Consider the following 20,651-nt stretch of genomic DNA (forward strand, 5'->3'; position numbering starts at 1 on the left):
TGAGATATAACTATTAAACTCAAGTGAAAATGGAGTTAGGGAGCCTAATTTAAAATGGGGAGATGCAGTGAAAATTTGCAAATTCAGTTTTGAGTGCCCTGTGTTCTTTTGTTTGCTTTGATCTCAGAATACTGAAAACCAAATTTACAATTCCCTAGGCTGGATACTTGGAATTCTTTTCTGAGAAAATTAATTTGGCCAAAAGAAAATCAAAGCAAAACAAAATTATCTAATGATTTTTGGATATTATCCAATGAAAGACCTGGTTTCCTGAGCTATTTCTCTCTATAGAAAGGAGCACCAATGCCCAGAGAACCTCTAAACAGCTTATTAATTTTTCATTTATGCAACTTTAATACAAAAGTTTGGGCTAAAACAAAGAGGAAGCTATACCTAAAATGAAAAAGACCAAAAAGAACAGAAATATAGTTAAAATATATTTTCATTAGTCCAAGTCTTAAGAATCATAAAAATATAATTCTTGTGGACCTTTGCTCATAAATTTGCTTCCTATGGCTGTCACTCACAGAAAATATGTTTCACCAAAAGGGGGAATTAAGGTATTCAAGAAGACCTCATAAATTCAAGAAATATAGGTTCTAGGAAACATATCTGACACTAAGAAGAAAGTAGTCCCCAATGAAATTAAGATTTCCAAGCCACTTAAATTTACATGCAACAGATCTGGGAAAAAAAATAGTCCAAACTGAAAAAGAAGGTAAAAGAAATCTGGAAAGATTTGAAGAGGACAAAAAGGAATTGATAGACTTCTTTAAAGTGTAGACTTTTAACAGTTTTATTACTCTCAGAATGTGTTGATGAAAAAATACTAAGTACTAAAAAAAGTATGAGAAAATTTAGACAATTCTTAATTCCAGGGAAACCAGAATATTTTCTATGTAAGGAAATATTGCACTAAATATTTCAACAGCAGAAAAGCATTCCACAGATGTAATAATGTAAAAAACATAATGTCTTAACAGAAAATGTTTGGCACAGTTTTATCAGGAGAATGAAAACAGAAAGGTAGGTATAGGTTTGCCTTTAGGGGCCGTGTAAGAGAGATAATTATACACTGCACCTAAGTAGGAGTTTTCTAGGTATATGTTAGGAGTTAAATCATGTGTCTCATGAAAAGTACATTCAGACCCCAATGCCTGGTCCTTTGGGTATTGAACTTATAGGACCTTTGAAGATATAATTAGTTAAGGTGTGTCCAAATAGAGTAGACCTTAATCCAATATGGCTGGAGTTATTATAAACAAAGAAATAGAACACAGAGGGAAGTCATGGGGAAAAATTAGGAGGTAGACATCAACACCACGGAAAGGAAAGGAGAAGATCCTGCCCTGTAAATTTCTGAGTGATGGAAAAGCCAATAAATGCACTAAATTGTTGAATTTCCAGGAGATAGAAACCCTAGGATGAAACAAGCCTTCTATCCTCTAAAACCATGAGCCACTAAATTTCTTTCATTAAGCCAATACACTCTATGGTATTTGTTTTAGCAGCCAAGAAGCTGAAACACCAAGCATGGTTAGTCTAAAAACTGAAAATCAAGCAATGCAATCCACCACATTAACAAGTTAAAGAACAAAATATATGTGATCCCATCAAATGCTACAGAAAATGCATTTAATAAAATCCAATACAGCTTGTCATTTTGTAATGTCAAAACTATCAGCAAACTAAAATAGAGGGGGAGTTCCTCTCAACTTCAAAAGGAATAACAAAAATAACCCAATATGCTTAACACCACACTTAATGGTCAGAAACCAGACTCTTCACCTTTAGATAGGAATCAATATATCCCTGATAAGTAACCAGATGGTGAATGTCCAAACCTGGTGGTTGATATTTCTGTCTGCTAGTTAATCCCACCTCAGGTGAATTGAGCACTTACAAAATGGAGGCAGAATCACATCATGTTTGGCAAAAAGAGTTTTCTACAAGATTCATGTAGCAAGCTCCCTAAATCCAGAGGCTGCAGCGCTCTGTGAAAAATATGTTCAGCTCTTTAAAAGTAAATGGTTGACAGTATTAACATAAGTACTGCTGGTTTGTTTGAGCAACCTAAAATAAAGGACGTGCAATTATCCTTTCTCCATGGAATCATTCTGTACATGACAAAGCCAGAGAGAAGCTGGTGACTCAACAAACTGGAAAAATAGCACAGTAAAAGTGCCCGTGTTTCAAAAATGGACAGCACAATAATACCTAATTGTAAAGTAATCATGTTAAAACACTGAATGAAGCTGCATCTGAGCTATAGGTTTTTGTTTTGTTTTGTTTTGTTTTGTTTTGATTTTACTATTATTACTTTTATTTTTTTTCTCTATATTAACATTCTATATCTTTTTCGGTTATGTTGCTAGTTCTTCTAAACCAATGCAAATGTACTAAGAAATGATGATCATGCATCTATGTGATGATGTTAAGAATTAATGATTGCATGTGTAGAATGGTATGATCTCTAAATGTTGGGTTAATTTCTTTTTTTCCGTTAATTAAAAAAAAAAAAAAAAAGAGAAGGGATAATTGGAGATGAAGGGATACAGACTGTATAACGGGACTGGATATAAAAACTCAGAAATGGACAGCACAATACTACCCAATTGTAATGCAATTATGTTAAAACACTGAATGAAGCTGCATGTGAGGTATAGGTTTTTTGTTTTTGTTTTTTTTGTTTTTTTTTCTTTCTATTATTGTTTTAATTCTTATTCTGTTGTCTTTTTATTTCTTTTTCTAAATTGATGCAAATGTACTAAGAAATGATGAATATGCAACTATGTGATGTTATTAAGAATTACTGATTGTACATGTAGATTGGAATGATTTCTAATTGTTTTGTTAATTCTTTTTTTAATTAATAAAAAAAAAAATTAACATTCAAAAAAAAAAAGTGCCCGTGTTGCTAGCCTGTCATAGATAAAGCCTGGCTCAGTACAGACTTTCAGTAAAGAAGAGAAAGCAGTAGCAACTGAAACAATGGTGAAACTAGTGCACCATGCACTTCCTTGCTGGACTCTGACCTAATTAAAGCTAACCAATGGCAAAGGACTGCCTGAAGAGTAAAATTGTGTGAACTGTGACTGATAACCACTGTTTTCCATGTATACTTAGGTCATAACAGCAGGTTTTGGAATCCTCTCTTTAAGTAATGCATTATTCTCTGTCAGAAGCGTCTTCAGGGTGATTATTTAGTTCAGTACTCCAAATTGTTGATGACCTTGAGACTTAAGTATCTTTCCGATTATAACGCTAAAGGCAAGTTGCAGTCATTTAAATAGAATTCAACACTATTTAATAATTTTTAAAGCAATGTGAAAATTTCGTTGTATGTACCTTAAGATGTGAAGAGAAAGTAAGTTTCATAGCTCAGCACTTTCACATGGAAAATCATTTGAAAACAGTCTTTAGCTTACTGTGTCTTACTGGTCACTTAGGTATATATTCGACGAATGAGAGCAAACCAGAACGTTTATTCATAGTTGACTTTTTAAGTAGATTACTAACTGTATTTTTATGGTGGGAGGGAGAAAAAGTGTTCAAATGGTTTCTAATGAAATCAAATATTTAAATGATGAATGACTAATGTGTTTAGGAGAGACAAAATACACCCATCAATGACAAACCTAGAAAACATTTGACTGGAAGTTTGAAGATTGCATTTAATGGATTGTAGGCTCTTGAACTTGCCTTTTTAGCAGTGATGGCGGCTTTCATGGTATCAATGGTAGACCATATCATATTATATTTAATTTGAGTTTAATTTCTATTTTTAATCTATTTAAAGTAATATTTCCAAGTTGGCAAATGTACCAAAAAATATATAAACAATGAAATCTGCTTTCAAATATGCACATGGTCGTTCCACACCCAAGGTCTGCATCGGCCTGGGGCAGACGGAGCTCCGTTTTCCCACTCTGTCATTCAATATGTTCTTGAGAGTTGAATAATGAAGCTATAAGATAAAAGGTTCTGAAAAAACATATTAATAAAGTGTGTCTTCAAAAAGTCAATTTGTATAGTATTAAAATAGATCAGCCACTTTCTTCTGAATGCTTATTTTGAAAACTTTTATTAATTTACTTTTTTTTTTTTTTTAAAGGAAAGACAGAGAGAAGGAAGGAAGGATAGAAGGAAGGAAGAAAGGGAAACATCTTTTAAACATTTTCTTGTTTTATTCTATTTTGTTTTTCCGTTTTTTGTTACATGGGCTGGGGCCGGGAATCGAACCGAGGTCCTCCGGCATAGCAGGCAAGCACTTTGCCCGCTGAGCCACCGCGGCCCGCCCTATTAATTTACTTTTTGGAGCATGGTCTGGGAATCGAACCTAGGCTGAAAGGTATACTTTAAGGAAAACATTTTTGATAATATCTGTTCTAAGAATATAAATATTAAAGTGGTCTATATATGATCATCAGCACTATATATTATGTATCCTCTATGAAGCAAAAGAGAATATATATGTACATATATGTTAAGTCAAAATAGATCGAATATAAAAGCATTGTTTTGATGTATGGTAAGTTGCATTATTTTAAAATTTTACTGAAATAAATAAAAACAAAGTAATCATCTTCTTACTAAATTTAAAAGTCGGTCCACACCTGAAGCAGCAAAAATTTTTATAAAGATATGGCAAAACATGATTTCAATGTTAGTAAGAGAATATTCATAGAACTGGGGAATTCTGTGTGTTTGAATTTCTGACGTTCTTCAAGTCAACTATTTTGTGGAAGAACCTTCCCTTAAAAGAGAATCTATAATAGCACCATCATAGCTGAGATTTAATCCACTTGTCTATTATAATTTGGAATAAATAGCACATAATTCTCTTCGTGTATTAGAAAAAAATGGACTACAAATTCTAATTCAGAAAATAAAACAAAATTAAATAATCCAGATACAGGGAAAGAAAAACATTAAAATTAATAAAAGAATAGTGATTGTATTAGGGGTACCGTAATGAGACTTGTGGTATCTCTTTCCTCATGTTCTTCCCGTGTGACTACATCCAAGTACATGACTTTAATCACCATTTCAAATTTTAGGATATTAAGTCATATCTTCTTTTTAAATTTTAATATTATTTTTATTTTACCAGAATACTTTTTATCAAAATAGAATAAGGAGAGGGTGGGCAATGGTGGCTCAGTGGCAGAGTTCTCACCTGCCATGCGGGAGACCCGGGTTTGGTTCCTGGTGCCTGCCCATGTGAAAAGAAAAAATAGAATAAGGAGAACAGCAACCAATACCTGAATTTATGGCAACATGCTCTATGAAAAGGGTGGTGATGTAAATGGATATAAAAAAATAGATTAAGAATGGTGCAAAACTTTTATTCATCTTTATAGATTAAAAATGGCCAGATCCTCATTTTCACCATATATAGAAATCTATCTCAGATAATAAAAAATCTAAAAATCAAAATCAAAATTTAGATGCATTTTAGTATCAGTGTATCTTATTTAACACCAGAATAGGCAAGAATTTTATAAACAACATGCAAAAATATTTAAAAAAAGCATAAAGGAATCTATTGATACATTTTACTACAGTACATTTAAAAATTCTGTGCAGTAAGCAATATCAAAATAATTTAACAGCAAAGAGTCACAAATTAACAAACTGAGAGAATATGTTTGCAATACATAAAAGTTAAAGCACTATTATTAAGTGTACATTAAGTTTTCTATAAAACAATAAACATTAAGCAAATAAGAAAAAAAGACAAAATAATTCAAGAAGTAATTTTCAAAACAGAAAATGTATCAGGATCAAGAAAATGTTCAAGCAAACACTATCCATTTCATTTTCCAAGAGTCTCATAGATTTTCTGGTTGGTATTTGAGTGACTACTACATTAATGGACCAAAGAGATTCATTGGTTGTCTTTTTTGCTACAGTGCTGCATACACTCTGATAGTAATTGGTGTGTGGTCCAAAATAAAGCCAACACTACTTGATTTAATTTGTGTGGGCAAATATTTTTTTTCAAAAGATTTCTTAATGGCTTTGTGATAATATGATAGACAGACTCATGGAATGAAATTACAGTTGAAGAATAAAATGAATCCTCCTGCCCCCGAAACTGAGACCCAAAATTGAGTAGGAAGGTTGGACAAACTAGAGATTTTACACTGAATCAAGAAAAAGGTGAAATATACTTCTTTATATAGGCATACCTCTTTTCATCATTCTTCACTTTGGGGCACTCCACAGATACTGTGTTTTATATAAATTGAAGGTTCGTGGCAGCTCTGCATCAAACAAGTCTGTTGACAGCATTTATCTAAAACCATATGCTCACTTTGTGTCCCTCTGGTAATTCTCACAATATCTCAAACTTTTTCATTATTACGGTGATCTGAAATCTGTGATCTTTGATGTTACAATTGAAATGGTTTGGGGACTTCTTTTGTGCCAAAGATTTAACAAAATTGTGACCACGAAGGAAAAGTTATTGAAGGAACTGGAAAGTGTCACTCGAGTGAACACATAAATATTAAGAAAGTGAAACAGCTTTACTGCTGATATAGAGAAAGTTTTCATGGTTTAGACAAAAGATATAATTACCCACAGCATTCCCTTAAACCAAAGCCTAAACCAGAGCAAGCCCTTAACTCTATTCAGTTCTGTGAAGACTGAGAGAGATGAAGAAGCTGCAGAAGAAAAATTGGAAGATAGCAGGGATTAGTTCATAAGGTTTAAGGAAAGACAGTCTTCATAACATAAAAGTGGAAGTTGTAGCAAAAAGTGCTGATGTAAAAGCTGCAGTAAGTTATTCAGAGATCTAGCTAAAATAATTGATGAAGGTGACAACAATAAAAAAGTTTTTAAATTTGGATGAAACACCTTCTATTAGAAGATGATGCCACCTAGAACTTTCATAGCTAGAGAGAAGTAAATGTCTGGCCTCGAAGTTTCAATGGAAAAACTGATTTTCTGCTTAGGGACTAATGTAACCAGTGATTTTAAGTTGAAGCCATTGTCCATCTACCATTCTAAAGCTCCTAGTGCCCTTGAGAATTATGCTGAATCCACTCTGCCTATGTCTATAAGTGGAACAACAAAGCCTGGGCAGCAGCACATCTGTTTACAACAGGGTTTATAGAACATTCCACTGTTGAGACCTATTGCTCAAAAAAAAAGTTCCCTTGAAGAATATTATTGCTTATTGATAATGTACTTGGTTACTCAACAGCTCTGATGGAGATAAGTTGTACAACAAGTTTAATGTTGCTTTCATGTCTGCTAATACAACATCCATTCTGTAGTCCATAGATCAAGAAAAAAATTCAACTTTAAGTCTTATCATTTAAGAAATACATTTTTGACTATACCTGCCATAGAGAGTAATTCTGATGAATCTGGTCAAAGTTAATTGAAAACCTTCTGGAAAGGACTTATTTTTAGATGTCATTAAGAACATTTGTGACTCACGGGGAGGGTTCAACATATCAATATTATTAAGTGTTTGGAAGGCAGTTCTAACTTCATAGATAACTTTGGTGTATTTGAGATCAGTAGGGGACAAAACTACAGATGTGGTGGAGACAGCAAGAGAATGAGACGAAGAAGTGGAGCCTGAAGATGCAACTGAATTGATGCAATCTCATGGTAAAACATTAATGGATAAGGAATTGCTTCTTATGATTGAGCAAAGTGATTTTGTGAGATGGAATCTATTCCTGGTGAAGATGCTATGAGTATTGTTGACAATAAAGAATTTAGTATACTTATGTCAACTTATTTGATAATTGACCGGTAGGGTATGAGAGGATTGATCCCAAATTTGAAAGTTTTACTGTGAGCCAAAAGATATCAGACAGCATGGCATGCTATAGAGAGATGCTTTTTGAAAGGGAAGAGTAGCTGTTGCCAACTTCATTTGTTGTCTTATTTTTTAAAAATTGCCTCAGCCACCCCAACCTGAAGAGCAGCCACCACCCTAATCTGTCTGCAGCCATTAGCATGAAGGCAAGACCCTCCACCAGCAAAAATATTTTACATAGTGAAGGTTTGGATAATGCTTAGTATTTTGTAGCAATAGAGTGTTTTTTTTTTTAAATGAAGGTTTGTAGATCATTTATATAGACATAATGTTGTGGTACACAATATACTAACCATAATGTAGTGTAAATATAACTTTTATATGCACTGAGAAATGAAAAAAATCACATATCTTGCTTATTGCAATGTTTGCTTTATTGCAGTGATCTGGAATGATCATGCAACATCTCCAATGAGTACATTTATTAGGATGTACAAGGTGGCCTCGATTTAATATTTTGAACTTTTTTCCCCATTATCTATGATTAATTTTATTCTCTTTAAAGAGGATTGAATGATATATACTTGACCTAATCATAAAATTATATTATGAGAAGAAGATTAATTGAAGACCAATTGTAAACTATTCCAAAGGCCAAGTATGTCTATTAAATGGCTTGGCCTGTAAAAGATCTCAATTCATAATTTAAGTTTGATACTTGGCATCATTTGATATCCAATTCCAGTCTGGGTCAGTTATCCTTATTCTTTCCTGCTGACACAAACTGACTATATCTCATTCCCCAAATTGGCTAATATCTGAATTGTGAAGCTCTTGAAAGAGGAAACAGCCCTTCAATACACAGCACCTATCTTCACACCTAGAGTGGAAATAAATAGTAGCAGAAGGCACATGATTTTGTGTTATTTATGCCTTTCTCTTTCTCAATATGCAGATATATAACTTAATTGAGTTCATGTAAGCAAAAACAAACAAACAAACAAAAAAACTGATCATTTAGTTATACCCAAAGTCAGGAAAGCAGCTGAGACTCAGAACCAAGCCAAAATTTCAAGGCTTAAGGCTCAGTCTGTTTCTTTTTCCTTTTTTTTTTTTTTTGTGGGGCAGGGTGTATGGTCGGGAAATCAAACTCGGGCCTCCCGCATGAAAGGAGGGAGGTACCCATGCACCCTGCGTCTCTTTTGAAGTCTTACTTTTTTCTCCTCTCTATCAATCTCTTTCATTTTTATATCTGCAGATGCTAACCTTTAACCACATACATACATATAAATATATATATATATATATATATACTTATGGTACTTGACTGGGGGAAAATGATACTTGCAATTCCCTAATATGCATGTTACTATTTGAAGCATCCAGTTCTTTCAGGAGGGCTCTAATTGGAGAAGGCTTTGACAGGCTCCCTTCAGATCATAAGCAAGGTAATGCTTTATAAACTGAGCTATGCACACTATACCTGGGATGGTGGAAAGGGGTGAGAACATTCCTAAAATTTGGAGGCATATCTAAGCAAGAGGAAACCTATGCAAGCAAGTTTATCTGTTCGTAGACACTTCTTCATTCCATATCTGCAAGTCTTGTATCAGCTCATTTTTCAGTACTACATTTTCAAGAACGTTATACAAATGTTCTTGAAAATGCTTGCAAACCAAGTGAGTAGACTTTTAGGATAGACACAACGTCTTCTTCCAGGGCTGAGGGCAACTTTGTCTCATGAACGATACAATAAAGATTGTGCCTTCTCAGGGCAAAAGTTGAGTACATTTCCTGGCAGTATGCTTATAAAGGGAGTTTTTAAGTTAGGGATTCTTCAGTTGTGACGCAAACCCATTTAATGTGCAGCATCCAACCAGGCCCTCTTCTGTGTCACCTCTGTACGACTTCGGGGGTAAAGTGTAACTGATGTGAGCATGAAGCTCAGGCTGCTGTTCTGTTGTGAGTAATAAAGTCCTTTTTCTCTGACTGAATTTTTCCATGTCTCATGAAACTTTTACAGTCTAACTCGTTAACTCACAATTTGAGTAAAAATCCCAGTTCCTTCACAGTTCTTAAAAATACACACTATATTAATCAAGTTAATCATTTTCCATAATACAATTCTACTGGTAATGACACATCTGATTTTCACTATTTCCATTAACTTTCTTTACATTACTTTGAAATTTATGTTCACAAGAAAGCATGCATTTTACTCATAAAATTATTCATAATGTTCAATGTTAAATGATGATGGATATATCACAGCAATAATCATGACATTAATGCATTGAGGCAAATTGGATCAAAATCCTTAAGAAATAAAAGTGGTATAGAGAAATGTATTTTGTTAAAATATTTTATTTTTATGTACAACAAATACTTTGCTTTTATGTACTACAAAATTGATGCATGCTTTATGGTGACAACAAAATATATGCACTCCCCTATATTTCAGTAAGACCAAAACTTTAATATTTTGATGATGATATTGCTAGAAATATTTGGTATGCCACCTTTGGAACTACTTTCAGAAACTGAAGCATTTTCCTATTAAGTTAATTATGATAAATATTCAGCTTTTCAAGATAGATTTTATTTTTTTTTTTTTGAAAATACCATTGCTCATTGAAAGTAAAATCTAGGGCCACAGAAGGGCAATGAACCTGTGAAATAGCATTAAAAGAAAGATATGACTAAGAAAACACAGTGGTGATTTCATTTTTCTCTTTTGGCTGATAAAATTATTTTTAATATGTTCCTTTAGAACAATATTGAACATGTACTTGGAAAAGAGTGGAAAACCTTATTCAGAGAGAAATTTGATACATTAATTTGTCTAATATTTAACACTTTGCTCTTTCAAACAGAGAGCTAGTTAAGTGATTCTGGGTAACTGCTTAATATTTCTGAGACATATTTTTATATTAAATGAGGATAATTCTAACTAACTTGAGGAGATATTTTACATATTAATTAAAAGACAATATATGTTAAGCACCTATCATAGAAAATATATAGCATATATTCTATACAGGTATTAATGATGGGGTGGAGATGTGTTAATCATCAATTCTTGACCTCTCAACTGCTCTTATATATAAAATGGTTGAAATTGTTTTAGGCTGGGAGCTGGGGATAAGACGATAAGCTCCTTCAGAGCTATTGGTAGGCTTTGAGTCTCACTACCCCATAGACTAGGGCTTGAGATAATATACTTCTCCTACTTCAATCAGAAAAAAGGAAATTCAGTGGAATCACTATCAGAATCTGATACCTGCTACCTAGAAATTGAAGGATACAATGTCTGGTTCATGATTCAAAAAATTGTTACCATGGAGGGAAGTGAATTTTCCTGGTGGAGTATCCTGCACTCCCAGAATGTGTCAGGTATAAAAAAATGATTATTGTGGACAAGTTGTACCAGATAAGAGATGCTTTGTTGATTATGAAGATTTCATGTATTTCTCCCTACTCTGTGACTAGCCATTTTCTCTATTGATGTCTTAAGGTGTAAAAATTCTTGAAATAATTGTGTTACAATTTATTAACATTTTCTTTTGTGGTGGATACTTTTTTGTCATCTTAAGAAATAATTACCCTTGTGAAAAAATTTTCTTTTTGTTTTTTTGCATGGAGGTACCGGGAATGAAACCCGGGTCTCGGGAATGGCAGGAGAGAATCCTGCCACGAGCCACCGTGGCCCGCCCCTCATTATTTTACCTTTCATTTTATCTCTACTTATAAATTCTAATTGTTGTTTTTATATGTTGTGAAACAGATGTCAATATATTTTAAATGTAGATTTCCAAGCAATCTAGCACCATTTTTTAGGAAAAAGCTGTCTATTTATCACTGCTCTGAAGTATCATCCTTATCACAAATTAACTGTCCCCACATTCTTGCATTTGTTTCTGAACTCCATTCTGTTTTATTTCTCTATTTCTCTAAACTTGGAACAATACCACCATGTCCTTAGTATAGCTGTATAATATTCAATATTTTCTTGGCTATTCTTGACTTTTTGTATTTCTAAATAAATATTGATATCAGCTTGTTAGTAAACAGTAAAATATGGTGGCATTTTATTTATGAATAAATATTTTCATGGAAGTATGTCACCTATAGCAAATCCTGATATCATGAGCAGAATTTGATAAATTATCATAAAGTAAATACACTCCTTTAATCGCTATAAAAATTAAGCATTAAAAATTCCACATTCTTACTCGTACTCTATCCCATTCATTATCTCCTTCCTCCTTTTTTCTGACTTCGTTTTCTCTATTTTCCTTTCTAAATTTTTCATACATAAGATAATTAAAATTTTACTCTTCTTAGTCTAGATTCTTTGCTTAATATTTTGTCATTTTTGTGGAATACTCTTTGACTATAGCATAATTTAAGTATCTATTCTAGTGTTTATGTATATTTGAGTTGTTTTTAGGTTTGAGATATTTTAATAATGCTGGTAATTCTAAATATATTCCAGTTTACTTATTTATCATTTCCCTTGGGCATATAGCTAGTAATGGAATCATTATGGAATGTATTATTCCTATGTTCAAATTTGTATCTACTGATAAACAATGTTCAAAGTATTTGTATCAGTTTATAATTCCATCTGTAGTGTATGAAAGTTTAAGTTTTCCCACAGTCTTGACAACACATGATATTGTTTGTCTCATAAACTGAAACTTTTCTCAAAGGTGGGAAAGTATGTTGTTAACAGGTTGGAGATATTTTAATTTGATAAGTAAAGAAAGACTATGAGAACATATTTTCAATTCATATATCAAACAAAGGATGCACATTTATAAGGTACAATCTCTTAATAGAGAATATGGATAATCAGATATCTGTCATTTTAACATAGTTTAAATCGCCAATACCATCCTAATGGTTTATATATTTCTGTGTCCTAAGAAATCTTTGCAGGTAATAAGGTAATGATCTATTCTCATGTTTTTCTCTTTGAAACTATGATGTTTTTATTTTCATAATGGAAAGAAATGGTTAAATGACAGCCTATAATATTTTTCCAGCTATGGAAATGCATGATGATTTTAGCCATATTAATCTACTTTCCATTTCAATTTAGGAAAATGAGAGTCTTACTGAGCTAACTCTACTGAGTTCATTACAAGCATGAATATATGGTTGCGTATGTGGTTGTCAGTAATTTGTGTTATATCTAAGAACACTGTATCATCGTCTAAACATTGATTAGTATATGTGTTACTTGTAGTTGATAAGGCGTATCTGAATCAAGGAAAAAGAGCTTGTCACATAGTTTTGAGAGGTTATGTGACTAGCAAGTTATAAAGGCTGAAGAGTCCAGAGCTGATAGCTTACTTGTGCTGAGATGATTAGTACCTATTATGTCTCGTTTCTCATGGCTCTGTATTGTGTGTGTGTGTGTGTGTCTGGGAGTATTAGAATCTGTGTCTGGACATCATGCCATTCTGCATATCTCTTCTGTAATTTCTCTTACATCCAAATAAACTTGGTACTTGGTAAAGCCAATGATGTCTTGTGAAATTGTTGTTCCATTCCTATGCATCCTCCCTTCCACTTTTGGTGGCTCTTTTAAATCTGTAATTCATCAGAAATCATTTACATGTATATTTTGTAGAAGCTAAATATTAGATAGCATTTAATATAGATAACCAAAGGACCTTTGGTAGAATTTACCATATTTCTCACAGCTTTGCAGTGATAATTTTTCCAAAAATAAATTATTCATATATGTGGTGGTTTAAACCGTATGGACAACAGAAAAACATGCCTTAAATTTCATCCATTCCTATGGTTGTGAACACACTGTAAGTAGGAAATTTTGATGATGTTACTTAATTAAGAAAATGTGGACCGTGTCAGTCTAGGTGGGTCTTAATCCTATTATTGGTTCCTTTTTAAAGCAGAGAAATTCAGACAGAGAGAAATAAAGTGACAGGAAGAAAGAAGCTGAAATCAGTGGAACCTGGAAGAGAACAGAGAGATGAGGAGATGCTGCCTTGACAGAGTAGACAAGGATTGCCAGCAGTTTGCCCTGGAATGCTTGTCTTAGGGAAGATAGCATTGTACCTTTATAATGTCTTGACCTGGACTTTCCTTTAGCCTCAAAACCTTGAGAACTTAAGTTCCCTTTTTTTCTTTACCCAAGAAACTTCGTGGTATTTGCTTGAATAACTAAGGATACTAAAGAAGATTTTGGTACTGGAGATGGTAATGCATATTGCAAATACCAAAAATGTGAAAATGGCTTTGGAATTGGGTTATGGGTAGAAGCTGGAAAAAATTGTGAGGTACTTGATAGAAAAGGTCGAGGTTGCTTTGAAGAGAATACTAGTAGAAAAATGAATATTAAAGGTACTTCTGATGAATCCTTAGACCAAAATAATGAATGTGTTATTAGAAACTGAAGGAAAAGTGATCCTTATTTTAAATTGGTGGAGAACTTGGCAAAATTGGGTTTTGATCTCTGATAAAATGCAGAATTTGAGTGTGACAAATATTTAGATGAGGAGATTTCCAAGCTTAGTGTATAAAATAGTCTTTTTTTTTTTTCCCTTGCAGCTAATAATAAAATGTAAAAGAAAAGAGACAAGCTGAGAAATAAATTCCTGGACACAAAACAAACAGAAATTCTTTGATTGCTTGGAAAATTCTGAGTTTCTGGAAATCAAGCCCTCAGAGAATAATGCTCCATGCGTGGATCTGCCAGCTGTTCTAGTTTGCTAGCTGCTGAAATGCAACACATCAGAGATGGATTGGCTTTTAATAAAAGGGGATTTATTTTGTTAGTTCTTCAGAGGAAAGGCAGCTAACTTTCCACTGAGGTTCTTTCTTACATGGGAAGACACAGAATGGTCTCTGCTGGCCTTCTCTCCAGCCCCTGGGTTCCAACAACTTTCCCTGGGGTGACTTCTTTCTGCATCTCCAAAGGCCTGGGCTGAGCTGCAAGTGCTGAGATGAGGTATGCCGAGCTGCTTGGTCTGTGCTACATTGCGCTCTCTCATTTAAGCACTAGCCAATTAGTCAAACGTCAGTCATTGCAGCAGGCACATTTCCTAGGTGACTGCAGATGTAAATCAGCAACAGATGAGGTTCACGTACCATTGGCTCATGTCCACAGCAACAGAACTAGGTGCCTTCACCTGGCCAAGTTGATAACTGAATCTAACTACCACACTAGCAATGGAGCAATTCATCAATTTCTGCAGAAATTAGGATTGGAAATGCAGTTATCTGAGAAATATCTGTGGAAAGTTTTTTTGTCAAATGGTTTGTCTAATGGTTTGGACTCCTTTGAACTACATGCAAAGCCAACAAGATATTTGTGAGGTCTGTATGGAAGAAACCACAGACGGTCTAGAGAGAGAAGGCACAAAATGAAGGAAAAATCACTTCAAGGGTAGAAATATGAAAACTGTGATCCAGACCAAAGACATCTTCTTGGACCAAGAAAGAGCATGAGCCCATCCATGTGTTTAGAAAGGGTGAATCTGCCCCTGTACTTGGAGAGGGCAGGTCTTCTACCCCATTGTTCAGAAAGACAGCAGCAGCATCATTGGGCAAATACTTGCCCAGAGAATAAAATTCCCTTCCATAGATGACTTTCAGAACTTGGCACAGAGTATGCCATGCTGGATTTTGGAATTGTTTGGGACACATGGCCCATTTTCCTTCCAATTTCTCCCTTCTGTAATGGAAATGTTTACCTGATGCCTGTTCCTCCATTGTATATTAGAAGCAGAACACTTGTTTTCTTGGTTTTACAATTTTCCAGAGGGAGGGGAATTATGCCCCAGGACAAACCATACCCATAACTGATTTTGATGAGTCTTTGTACTAAGCATTGTTTCTGAAATGACTTAAGATTTTTTGGTTATTGTGATGGAATGAACATATTTTGCATATTGAAAGAATATGTCTTACTGGAGTCCATATGGTGGAGTGGAGTGGCTTGAAGTTATATGTTCTACAGAAAAATGTTCTTAAATTTAATCCATTTCTGTTTTTGTTAGCCCATTGAAAACAGAAACTTTGATGATGTTACTTCAGTTAAAATGGTGTGGTCCACTTCGATCAGGATGGGTCATAATTCTATTGACCCATAGACAATGGGTCGTTGACTGGAGTCCTTTATAAGCAGAACAAAGTTGAGACACAGAAAGAGAAAGCCACATGAAGTAAGAAGCTAAAATCATAGAACCTAAAAGAGAATATAAAGATCAGAAGATGTCATCATATCATATGTCTTGCTGTTCTAGTTTGCTAGCTGCCTGAATGCAACACACTAGAGACGGATTGGCTTTCAATAAAAGGGCATTGATTTAGTTAATATATAGTTCTTCAGAGGAAAGGCACCTAACTTTCAACTGAGGCTCTTTCTTACATGGGAAGGCACAGGGTGATCTCTGCTGACTTCTCTCCAGGCTGCTGGGTTCCAACAACTTTCACCTAGGGTGATACCTTTCTGCATTTCCAAAGGCCTGGGCTGAGCTGGGAGTGCTGAGATGCGGCATGCTAAACTGCTTTTGCTGTTCAATGTTGAGCTCTCTCATTTAACCACCAGCCAGTTAAATCGAACATCATTCATTGCAGCAGGCATGCCTCCTAGCCAACTGCAGATGTAATCAGCAACAGATGAAGTTCACATGCCATTGGCTCATATCCACAGCAACAAAACAAGTACCTTTACCTGGCCAAGGTGACACCTGAACCTAACTACCACACTTGCTATTTGATAGAGGAAGCAGGGATTAACAGCAGCCTACCCTAGAACACTACTCTTAGTGAAGAAAGTATCATCTTCATGATGGCTTGATGTGGACTTTCTTTTAGACTCAAAACCATGAGCCAAAAAATTCCTATTGTTTTACTCCACCCATTTCATGATATTTGTTTGAGAGCCTAGGAAACTAAAACAACTTATCTGAGGGCCCTTTATGCTATTCCATAATTCGCTTCTGTACTTTACCAACAATATATTTTTTAAAAGAGTAGTTTTATACTAAATTTGTATATGTAGTTGTATAATCTTTCAACTTTGTCTTTTATTATTATAGTTTTTTTTTATCAATCATAGAGAGGAGAGAGAGACAGGTCATACAAAAACTGGATAAAGATACTAAAGAGAGTAGAGAGAGGTCTGGAGAAGGGCACAGAATTGAAGTATACCTTTAAATAATGCCTTTAAATAATGATCATTTAAAGGATAAAAGAGAGAAGGAAATAATATGTAGATTTGACAAATAAGAAGTAAACCATAAGATCATAGATTCAAGAACTGCTTTTACAGTAATTATTTTGACCACTAACAGACCAAACTCACCAATTAAAAGATACAATTGTGGGAATGGATTAAGAATGGATTAAGAAATATAATACAGGTATATGCCGTTTACAAGAGATACATCTTAGACTGAAGAAAACAATTTGATTTAAAGTGAAAGGGTTGAAAAAGATCTTCTATGCAAGCTGTAACCAAAAGAAAGCAGGAGTAGGTATAGTAATATCATAAGAGACAAAAAAGGACACTAAATGCTAATAAAAGGGACAGTTCACCAAGAGAAAATAAAATCATAAATATTTACACTCCCAATCAAAGGGTTTCCAGGTACATGAGGCAAACATTGGCAAAACTGAAAGGAGCTATAGACTTTTCAAAAATAATTGTGGGAGACTTCAATACACCACTCTCCACTATAGGTAGAACAACAAGACAGAGGATCAACAAGGAAATAGACCTAAAAGGCTAATATACGTTGTTACACCCCAAGACAGCAGGATATACATTTTTCTCCAGTGCATATGGAATGTTCTCCAGGACAAATTGCATACTGGGAAACAAACTGAGTTAATGAGATTGAAATTATCTAAAGTACGTTCTCTGACACAATGGAATACCAAAAACGGAATATCTTTTTAAAAGGGTAATTTATTAAGTTCAAGTTTACAGTTCTAAGGTCATGAAAATGTCCAAATTAAGGAACAAGAAGAGGTTACCTTCACTAAAGAAAGGTCGATGAAGTTTGGGGTTTCTCTGTCAACTGGCAGGGCTCATATGATGTCTACTAGCTTTCTCGCATGGTTTCTTATTTCATGAAGCTCCCTGAGGATGTTTTACTTCTGTATCTCAAAACTATCTGGCTGTGTGGACTCTCTTGGTTCTGATTGCTCTAAATCATTTTTCCAAAATGGTTCCCTCTTAAAGGGCTCCAATAAACAACCCTGCCTTGAATGGGTGCAGACACATCTCCATGGAACCCTCTAATCAAAAGTTACTGGGCAGGGCGGTGCGATGGTGGCTCAGCAGCAGATTTTTTTGCCGGCCATGACAGACACCTGGGTTTGATTCCCAGAGCTGGCTCATGCAAAAAGAAGAGTTACCACCCACAACTGGATGGGTCGTATCTCCATGGAAACTAAAAAAGCTTCCGCCCAACAATATTGAATGAAGATTAAAGAACTTGTCTTTTCTGGGGTACACAACAGATTCAAACCAGCACAGAAATGACACCTATATAAATGCCATAACAGCTCTCATTTTGACTTTTTTCCTTCTTTTTAAAGTGTTTATTGATGAACAATTTTTAACTTATCACTTTTAGCATTCATGTCCTACTAAAGATATATTTGCCTACTTCATGTCATTAAGATATTCTCTTTTATTCTTTTTCAAAGTGCTTTATCACTTTGTTTACACATTTATATCTACAGTTTTTCTGCAAATGCTTTTATGTGTATTGAGAGGTAGGGGTTAAAATGCATCCATTTCCATTTCGATAATTCAATGACTCAGCATTTTCTTTTCAAAAACAATCCTTTATCCCCTGCAGATAATATACATGTGTGAGTCATTTTAATCTATGTATTCTGTTCCATAGTTTTATGAACGCACTTTTGTAGCAATGCCATGCTATCTCATAATATAGCTTGTTATCCCTTTTTGCTATTCTTGGTCTTTTCCATCCATATTTAAACTTGAACATAATACACCTTATTAAGCCAGCACAAATTAAAAACTCAAGATAAAGTTCAGCACATAAATTACTAGGAGGATTGTCTAAGAATGGCTATAAAAGAACTGTAATACACAAAAATGAAAGAACCCAAAATAGTCATTGATGTACAAGTTACCAATAAGTTTTGGTTTATTCACAAAATGGAGCATTTTACACCATGCAAAAGAATGAAACCCAGCTATAAGCCACAATATAAATAAATGTGAATATCTTACCAATAAGTCAAAAAGGCAAGCACCAGAAATTAAAAAGTAGTGCTTTAGAAAGTTCTAAAAGTAAAACTAATTGACAGTTGCATACATAGAAATAGATATGATTAAACCTTTAAAATGTGTATGATGATTTTTTTTCAAAAGAGAAGAACAATATAGTTTAAAAATACATTCAAAATTTGATGGGAAGAAGGCAAGGAACATATAGGAAGGTAAGAAGTTAATACTTTGATATAAGTTCTTGTTTCTGTTCTGCTTCTTTGGGCAGTGTTTCTACACATATGCATAAATAAATGAATGAATTCCAATATTTTGAAAAAATAGATCATTCTCACATGACAAAGCTTATTTAGATTTCCTAATGAAATAATTCAATAAATATGTAATTTACAAACCATTCATTTCATACTGAACCAGTACATATAACATCTTTTCCAATAAACAATTTTTGTTGTTGCTGTTACTTGAAGAACAATTATACATTTAGCAATATAATTTTTTTTTACCTTTTTTCCTATTTTTAAGGACTCCTGAAAGCTTTCTCTATAATGAAGTGATACAATGGCAACAAAATTGAGATCCTAAATAAAATTCACAGAGAAAACTGATAATTTATAAGAAAATCTAAGTAGAATAAAAACCACAAAACCCACTTTATTCTAATACATTTTGAAATTTCCAAAGCCAGGATCTTTCTAAACGGAAGTTTATGTATAACCAGATCAGAATGTTGGAGAATGAGTTTATATGCAGCTCTGCTCATATAAATGCAAACTAGATGTCCTATACAGGAAAGGCCATTGCCGCAATCTAAATCTCTTTAAACATCTTATCCAATATAGGTAAAGGTCCATCAGAAAAGTAATAACAAACTTTCTATAAAGGTCAAAAAGTATACAAAAGAAAATGGAAAAATAAGAAATAGAGATACAATACACATTAGCTATTTTTACCTTACATACAAACTTTATTCTCTTCCCCCTGCACCACCCAACCTCTGCTATATTTAAAGAGTACTTAACACTTACAGTAAATAACCTTAAAGTGTTCCTGTTTTAAATAGGGATGACGGAATGAAATAATGAATTCAAGACTAATTTTCAGCACTGTAGGTGTAAAAAGACTTTAAAACAATACAGTTTTTACAGTGAAATTTCCTACACTTTTTGAGACAACCAAAGGACTTACATTATTTTTTGTTCCTCCCTTTCCAGATTAAAGTTCAACACACAAACCATATTATTTTCTAGTAATTTTCAATCAAAACTCGAGACTCTGCCAATCAGTGTTATTTAATAGTTGTAGAAGGAAGAAAAGGGAAATCATTTATCAATCACTAATAAAGTTATAAACTTGTAATTGTTTTTATGGTGTCTATAAGTAACCCCAACTCTGAATAGTAAACAGACCTCTCTTCTTCTTTATCTATATTTAGTTGTGTGACGATTTCATCCTTGTTTCAACTGTGTAAATATCTTCTATATGGTGCCAACCTCTCCAAATGCATCTCTAGCCAATAGTTCTCTGAATCCCAGACTTATATGTCCAATAGTTTATATATTTGGGTGTCTATAAAAGACATTTCACTCTTAACATGTCTAACAATCTGCTAATATTTTC

The sequence above is a fragment of the Tamandua tetradactyla genome, chromosome 11 (assembly GCF_023851605.1).
Source record: "Tamandua tetradactyla isolate mTamTet1 chromosome 11, mTamTet1.pri, whole genome shotgun sequence".
NCBI lineage: Eukaryota > Metazoa > Chordata > Mammalia > Pilosa > Myrmecophagidae > Tamandua > Tamandua tetradactyla.